The 9125-nt window shown below is 44.1% G+C and overlaps 1 non-coding gene across 1 annotated transcript; it reads left to right on the plus strand.

Annotated features, from left to right (window-relative positions):
• The first annotated feature begins 7386 nt into the window (after nucleotides 1-7386).
• Trnak-uuu (transfer RNA lysine (anticodon UUU)) lies at nucleotides 7387-7459 on the plus strand. Its single transcript has one exon. It is a non-coding gene; the product is annotated as a tRNA-Lys (tRNA).
• The last annotated feature ends 1666 nt before the right edge of the window (nucleotides 7460-9125 follow it).

Consider the following 9125-nt stretch of genomic DNA (forward strand, 5'->3'; position numbering starts at 1 on the left):
ACTTTATTTAACGGTGAGGCAGCGTTCAGAAGAGATGGAGTTGTGCATTTCTATAACCAGCATGTATGGGCGGATATAAATCCCCAAGCAATTCAGGGAACAGGGGATCAACACAGATTTTGAATCAACGTATAGCCCGACGTACTTGGCGATAGATTAATAGGGCCATTACTGCTACCACAAAGTATAACTAGGGTGCATTATCTAAATGGTTCAAATGGTTCTGAGTACTATGGGACTTAACATCTGAGGTCATCAGTCGCCTAGAACTTAAAAGTACTTAAACTTAACTAACCTAAGGATATCACACACGTCCATGCCCGTGGCAGGATTCGAACCTGCGACCGTAGCGGTCGCGCGGTTCCAGACTGAAGCGCCTAGAACCGCTCGGCCACATCGGCCGGCGCGCATTATCTGGACTTCCTTATTAATGAATTGCATACACTGCTGGAGTCTGTGCCACTGCAGCAACGAATACAAATGTGGTTCATACATAGTGGCTCACCAGCACACTTTAGTCACAATGTGCGCGAACATCTGAAGCAGACATTTCAGGACCGCTGGATTGGTCGGTGTTGGGGGGGGGGGGGGGGGGGGCTCACCTTGGCCTGGTCGTTCCCCAGACCTAAGTCCCCTAGACTTTTGGTTATGAGGACACTTGAAGAAATTGGCCTACGCCACGACAATCAACGATGTGCGAACACTACAGGATAGTGTGTTGAATGCGTGAGCAGGTACAACAACAACCGTGTATACTTCAAAGGGTACGTCATTCCTTACGCCGGAGGACAGAGGGGCGCTTTGTCATGAATGGACGCCACGTTGAACACCTCCTACAAACACGTGTTTATCGCAGAAAGTATTCATTTCCGGACCCGTGTACATTGGACTTACATTTTTTTGTTTCGATGAGTATTACCCTGTACCACCCCTCAAAGTATTCGACACTTTTTTTAGAACACCTTGTACTCTGTCATGCTGCTGAAGAAATATACAAACATTAAGCGTTTGTGAATTTTTGGACTGCGCATTGAATTTTCGATGCCTCTCGCACTATAGCACTGCTGATATCATACGACTGACAGCTGTAGTAAATAATTTGTAAATTAATGACTCCAGCAGTCAGTGGTGGCAATTGTGCTGTATCTTGCACATTAGACGAGTAATAATTTAGAATTCTTGTTTGTATACGAAATGTCAAGGAGTATATTTGTCTTTTCATTCAGATATTTCGCATGTACACCTCTGAATGCAAAGGAGACATTGTCTGTGAAAACAGCTGAAATTGATGATTTTCATTTTTATGTAGCGCCTTTTCCTTATCTCTGTGTCTTTGATGTAAGACATATTCCTTCAGAGTTAAGAATAAATTGTGAAATACATGAATTGTGGTTCAAAAGGATATTTATTTAATTACATTTTAAAATTTAGAAATGTATTACTTGGAGACTAAGACCAATTTAACAATGGAAAATTATAATTAAAGGAAGTACCTGTTAAATACGACGACTGTAGGTGTTTACCTAGGTTGGCGGTAAAGTATTTATGAAAAGATATTTCACTGGCCTGCTCAGCATCGAAAGCGTGTTTATACCTTGTATGAAACTGAATATCTGCCGTAAACACCGTGCGGTAGCGTTCTCGCTTCCCTCGCCCGGGTTCCCGGGTTCGATTCCCGGCGGGGTCAGGGATTTTCTCTGCCTCGTGATGACTGGGTGTTGTGTGATGTCCTTAGGTTAGTTAGGTTTAAGTAGTTCTAAGTTCTAGGGGACTGATGACCATAGCTGTTATGTCCCATAGTGCTCAGAGCCATCTGAACCGTAAACACCTAGGAAACTTCCCCAGCAACCGTCACTTGTAGTGTTATTCGGGAGAGGAACACTCCAGAAACAATTTTGCATTTATCCTTTTTCACACGTAACCCGTGTACACTACGTTCTTGCAATCATTGGTTTATCTGAGATTTATTTTCAGGAATATGCGTTTATTGTATTCATCTACCTGTGACAAGGCTAGATTCTGCAACTGAAGACATGTGCAGAAAAACGGGCTATTTCTCAAACATAAAACTTAGATAAATTCTGCCATCTGTTACTGGTACGGGAACTATCATATCTGTCATTGGTCTCACCGCTAAATATCTGTTAAGGGTGAGACCAATGTAAATTTTGATAGTACCCAGCAACAAATGGCAACACTTATTTCTAAGCTTTTACATTTTAAGGTTAGCCCGTTTTCCGTGCATGCCTTCTATTGCAATATACAGTACTTATCTCACTGGGTCATCCATAAGTTGTAAGTTCCTGGCAGATTAAAACTGCGTGCCGAACCGAGACTCGAACTCAAGACCTTTGCTTTTCGCAGGCAAGTGCTCTACCATCTGAGCTACCCAAGCGCGACTCACGACCCGTCCTCACAGCTTCAATTCTGATAGTACTTCGTTTTCTACTTTCCAAAGGCCCCGAGTTCGAGTCCCGGTCCGGCACACAGTTTTAATCTGCCAGGAAGTTTCACATCAGCACACACTCCACTGCAGAGTGAAAATCTCATTCTGTATACATAAGCTGATGCTCTACAGAAACAAATCTAACTGTTACAGTGGCTTGTTTCTGTTGTAGATAGATAACCCCCCTTCATTAATGCGCTGAAGCGACAAAAGTCATGGGAAAGCGATACACACATACACAATGGCGGTAGTATAGCGTACACAAGGTATCAAAGGGCAGCGCATTAGGTGATTCTTGTGAAAGGGTTTCCGACGTGGTTATGGCCGGACGACGGGAACTAACAGACTTGAAACGCAGAATGGTAGTTGGAGCTAGACGCATGGGACATCCCATTTCGGAAATCGTTAGGGAATTCAATATTCCGAGATCCATACTGTCAAGAGAGTGCCGAAAACCCAAATTTCAGGCAATACCTCTCGTCACGGACAATGCAGTGGCCGACGGCCTTCACTTAAAGAACCCTGAGTAGTCAGTGACAACAGACAAGCAACAGTGCGTGAAATAACCGCAGAAATCAATGTGGGACGTACGAGGAACGTATCCGTTAGAACAGTGTGGCGAAATGCGGCATTAATGGTCGGTGGCAGCGCCTTTACTAACAGCGCGACATCGCCTGCAGCACCTCTCCTGGGCTCGTGGCCATATCGGTTGTACCCTAGACGGCGACAAAACCATGGCTTTTTCGGTTGAGTCCCGATTTCAGTTGGTAAGAGCTGATGGTAGCGCTCGAGTGTGGTGCAGACCCCACGAAGCCCCACGGCACTGTGGCACTGTGACAGCTGATTGTGGCTCCATAATGGTGTGAGCTGTGTTTATATGACATGGTCTGGCTCCTCTAGTCAAACTGAGCCGATAATTGACTCGAAATGGTTATGTTCGGTAACTTGGAGACCATCTGCAAGCATTCATGTTGACAAATAACGATCGAATTTTTATGGACGACAATATGCAATGTCATGGGTCGCAACTGTTTGGGATAGGTTTGAAGAACATTCTGAACAATACGAGTGAAAGGTTTGACCACCCAGATAGCCCTACATGAATCACATCGAACATTTATGTGACATAATCGAGAGGTCAGTTCATGCACAAAATCCTGCACTGGCAACGCTTTGGCAATTATGAACGGCTGTAGAAGCAGCATGGCACAATGTTTCTCCAGTGGTCTTGTGACGACTTGTTCGTCTATGCAACGTTGAGTTGCTGCACTATGCTGGGCAAAAGGAGCTCCGACACGATATTATTAGGAGGTATCCCACGACTATTGTCACGTCTGTGAATATCTGTGTGTGGTGGGCATTCGTATTTTCACGCTTTATTGGGCTACTTCTATTAGTTATCATTCGCAAAGACGTTTTGAGTAACAGGTAGTATTTCATTAAAATTTGCATGGCCTTATAGGGAATTTCCCTTCTCTGTAGGACACCGGAATAGGGCTTATAGCATCTGGGGTACACTAAACAGCTCAACCACCACCACGTGCTATTACCGGAGAGCCTGATTGTGCAAATAGAATCAGCCAATGGAGTATTCTGTGAATACTACGCCTACATTCCCATGCGTTCCATCATGTCTACATTTCACTCCATCAATAGCTCTATGGCAACTGCTTTCAAACTCGAATTCTTCTCTCAAAGGTGTCAGCGAAAACAACAAAATGATGTAACATTCCCATGCACGTATTTGTTTACTGATAAAGCATTGCTTACAAGCTTGGCCAATTCAATCTTCGCAGTATACACGGCTGAACTGTTGAAAATCCACTTTGGATAACTAAAGTGAATCAACAACAACCATTTCTAGAGTCGCATAATTGATTCCTGTTATGTTGATAAGTCTTAAAATACTCGAAATTACCTGCGGTCCCTAACAAATATGCTTCCATGGTTATGGGGAGAATTTGCACAGGATATAACGCAATCAATGGGTACCAACGTGATGGATGTTCTGTCTATTCTGCAGGGGAAATTACAGTCATTCTTAACAGAACATTCAGGGATCACTGTATCGGTCGTTCGAGACGCACAAATTTTTCTGCTTGCTCACCATACTTAAATACCTCTGCACACTTATCTGTCGCGAAAATTATAAAAAATGGTTCAAATGGCTCTGAGCACTATGGGACTTAACTGCTGTGGTCATCAGTCCCCTAGAACTTAGAACTACTTAAACCTAACTAACCTAAGGACATCACACACATCCATGCCCGAGGCCGGATTCGAACCTGCGACCGTAGCGGTCACGCGGTTCCAGACTGTAGCGCCTAGAACCGCACGGCCACTCCGGCCGGCGAAAATTAAAAGGACGGGTCTATAAGGTAACACAGACGACGGACGGAGAGCCCTTGGAATGTCATAGTACGAGTGCGTTTCAAATTCGGACCGGAATTTAAATGTGGCGGATGTGGTAGTGGATGAAAATGGACACGACCTTGAAGGATGTTGGTGGGGAGGTCTGGAATAGCTTTGTGATGCAGCAGTTAGCTTGACACGATCGGGCCACCATATGCCAGTAAGAGGTACAGTACACAACTCTGTTGCGCAGTGCATAATCATCAAGTTTCTCGCGAAGTAAGGCAACAAATCTACGGAAATTTTGAGGAGGCTCCGTGCGCAGTTTGGGAAAGAGACCCTTTCGAAGATCCATATATCCATGGGTATGAATGGCATACAACAATTTTTGGAGGGCGGGTGGCTATGGAAACGTACCACTCCGAAGTCGACCATGGACAAACATCAGGCCATGCAACATTCTTGCCGTACAGGACATTATTGCACAAGATCTGGTGCTGCCGAACAATGGAGTAGCAAACATAACTGGCGCCCGGATCATGACACATTAGTGGCGCCTGCTCCTCCTCGGCAATCAAAGTATGATAGTACACTCCATTGGCGTCCCCCCTTTCCAGAAACTTGTATCACAGTATACAGAATTTACCATAATAATAATATATTTTTCGGAAAATCTTGTTTGTCCTGAGAGACTATTTTGGCGATCCTCGGCAACAAGTAGCGCCCGGAACACGATAGATCCCCATGTCCCCCCCCCCCCCTCCCATCCCACCGTTCCACCCTCGCCCTCGTTGCTACGGCACTGCTGCCGGATTTTGGTTGGTTGGTTGGTTTGTTTGGGGAAGGAGACCACACAGCGAGGTCATCGGTCTCATCGGATTAGGGAAGGACGGGGAAGGAAGACGGCCGTGCCCTTGGAGAGGAACCATCCCGGCATTTGCCTGGAGCGATTTAGGGAAATCAGAGAAAACCTAAATCAGGATGGCCGGACGCGGGATTGAACCGTCGTCCTCCCGAATGCGAGTCCAGTGGCCGGATTTTGGTTCAGACAAAACCCACATACTGCAACAAACGACAATGGCAACCTATCCGAAACGTGATTCTCCTGTCCCGCACGATAATGCAAGGCCTCGTTGTGCTGCTTTAACGAAGGAAAAACTGGAAGAAATTCATCGGGCAACTCTGGAACTTCATCCTGTGACTACCGCATGTTTGGATGGTTGGAAGAAGTTGGAGGACACCTCCACCAGCGGTAGAGGAGTTCGTGCGCATGTGGCTGCAGACACGTCCCTCTTCTTTCTTTGAGAATGGCATCTAAAAGATGCCAGTTCAATGGGAAAAATGCGTCGAAGAAACAGCACCTCTACCAGCGGTAGAGGAGTTCGTGCGGATGTGGCTGCAGACACGTCCCTCTTCTTTCTTTGAGAATGGCATCTAAAAGATGCCAGTTCAATGGGAAAAATGCGTCGAAGAAACAGGAGCCTATGAAGCAAAATGAAGTGGGCATATTTTTTTGGGGGTTTGAGTCAGTAAAGTTTGGAAAAACAAGCGTATATTTTATCACGACTGATTTCATGCTCGGATAAGGCAAGGCGATTAAAGTTTCGGTGAGTGGGGAGGTGTAGTGGTATTAGTTACCGGTAATATATACTTTGTCATATTTGATAATAAACACACGAACCATAGCAGAGTTGTTTGTGTCCATGTTATACAGTAAGACAGACTTTTGTGGGGCGTTTTCTGAGAACGGGACGGTGGTTTGCGGCACAATAATCTTGTTACACAAATGTTATTTTGAAGTCTTCTTCGAGTATTCTTCCCACTGCCCCAGAAAAACTAGATGGTTAGGTACACAAAAAATTCGTTCTGATAATTTGACAGCTATAAATGTTAAAAATTACTTTCGTACGTCAGAAAATTCGCTTTGTTTTCCACTATAAAACAGTACCTCGATAAATTTACTCGTTTTGGATGTTTTGGCGGTGCCCTCTCAGTTACCTCAACTTGTGTATAATTTCCTTCTGTATTCTTACACGTTTATGCACATTCTTCTCATTAAAACATCGTTGGGCTGAAACGTGCTGTTTCATTTTAAACATTAAGTAATACATCAAGAGTTTTATTTATACGTTTGTAAGTGCAACATGTAGCCTGTGTTATCAGCTAGGCAAGAGAAAAATAAAATGAAGTCTTCCTTTTCTGCAGTCGTTTCTCTCCTTCTCTAACTTCTGTCGAAAGAAATATAGCATATAGCTCTAAACCGTCATCGCTTCTTCGCTACCAGGTGGTCTTCTCCACTTACGTGATAAATACGGATACTTGAATAACGTCGCCTCGTCACTTATTCCTTTCTACGTGTGCTTTATATGTAGTGCAGAAACCAATTTTACGCTTACGCAATAGCATGTAGTAGCTGCCGCTCTGCATTCCGCCGAGCACTGGAGCCGCCTGCTAGCTAACTTCCTCGTCAACGCCCGCATCCTCATAACGTCCAACAGGCGGCCGAACAACGCGTGTTACGTTACACCGTCCGCAGTGAGTCACAAGTTCACATAGGATAACGTGTTTCTGGAGACGCTGACTACAGAGCCCGGATAGCTCAGTCGGTAGAGCATTAGGCTTTTAACCTAAGGGTCCAGGGTTCAAGTCCCTGTTCGGGCGAAAATTTTAAATTCATGATTCCGAAAGAAAAAACTTCGCTTCACTTTGCTCTATAAACATGTTTACACGCGTATCACGCGTTATCCAAGATATTCCACTAAAGGGAAAAGTGCCTGTTGATGCACGTCTTCATTTTTCCACAATTTTTGTAGAAGTGATACCAAGTTTTAAATAATTTAGTTTATCATTCAAGGACCTATGCCACTTTCATACGGCTACAGTTGCTTGTTATACAGCACGTGGCACAAGTAAGTGACGTTGACAAAATGTCTTGCTGCTGGACGCTCAGAAACTCATGAGATCATCAATACATCACGTACTGAAGATTCTTATGCCCAAATTTGTAATTCAGCTACCAGTACCTATTTTCACTGCCGCAGGGTGTAGTGATTTTTTTTTCTTTATTGTTATTTCATCCTCCTCCCCCCCCCCCCCCCCTGCACATATAGGCACGGGTTAGGCTATCATGCTCCTCAGCCACATGAGAGGGAAATTTTAAAAACATAATATAAACGCTGAACAAGGCGGTTGACAAAAATAAAAGTTCTGTGCAATAAAAGGACAGCTAGTCAGTTGCTTAAGTTAAAATATAGAAAGTTAATTTGGTGCTTAATTAAAATATAAGCACAGATGAATGGCAAATAAGTGCCACACTTGGATATATAAAAGCAGACTGACAGTTGCGTAAGGTGGAATGGAAAGACCGATGTCTTGTCTGATGAAATCAAATATATCACTGAGTGAAGAGGTGAGCGGATGAAGACTGACAGGCATACGGGCATTATGGGAACGAAGCATTTAGGGGTAGTGCAAATACGAGGGGATTTGTGTAGGTGAACATTGGAAAAGAGCTGGGGGAAGAGCGAAGAGGTACGCGGTTCCGAACCAAGACTTAGGAAGGGGTGGAGAGGATTGCAAGGGAAGGGAGCCCTGACAAGGGGACGGTGGTGGGGAACTCCTAAATCTGGTAGGACTGGTATATATCAGGGCGGATTTCACGGTCGGCTAAGGGAATATGATTAAGTTTCGGTGGGAATGTCATGTTCCTTTTCAAATCTTTCCGATCTGATCTGTTACTTTTTACAGAATCTTTCGATTTAATCTGTTACTTTTTACAGAAACGTGGCATTAGACCGGCTTTAAGACCAACAAAGAAAATAGGTCAAGCACTCCAATCTGGGAAGGATAAACACCCTGCTGTATCAGCATGTGGCGTATATAAAACTCCGTGTACGTGTGGTAAAGTTTATATTGGAACAACCAAGATAAGCGTGAATACACGGCTAAGGGAACACAAAAGTCTTTGCCGACCAGGGAAAATAGACAAATCGTCTGTAGCAAAGCATGCTCTTCAGCCAGGAGGTCACAAACTGAAGTTTTTTTAAATAAAAATTTTATCTTCGACGACGAACTATTATCCACGGCTATGTAGTAAGACTGTTGAAATATATAAATGTAGGAATAATTTTAATAGGAAAGCCCACGAAAAATAGCGACATATGGACAATAGCTCTGTACAACTGCTAAACAGTTTTTTACCTTTGACAAGTCGACTATGGACAGTTAAGTTTTATCTTTAACAAGGATCATCTCTGCTTATCACGCGTAACTCCGGCCACACCCCTTTTTCTGCAGTTTATATGTCGCTGTCAGACGTCCGACCCGT

The sequence above is a fragment of the Schistocerca serialis genome, chromosome 9 (genome assembly GCF_023864345.2).
Source record: "Schistocerca serialis cubense isolate TAMUIC-IGC-003099 chromosome 9, iqSchSeri2.2, whole genome shotgun sequence".
NCBI lineage: Eukaryota > Metazoa > Arthropoda > Insecta > Orthoptera > Acrididae > Schistocerca > Schistocerca serialis.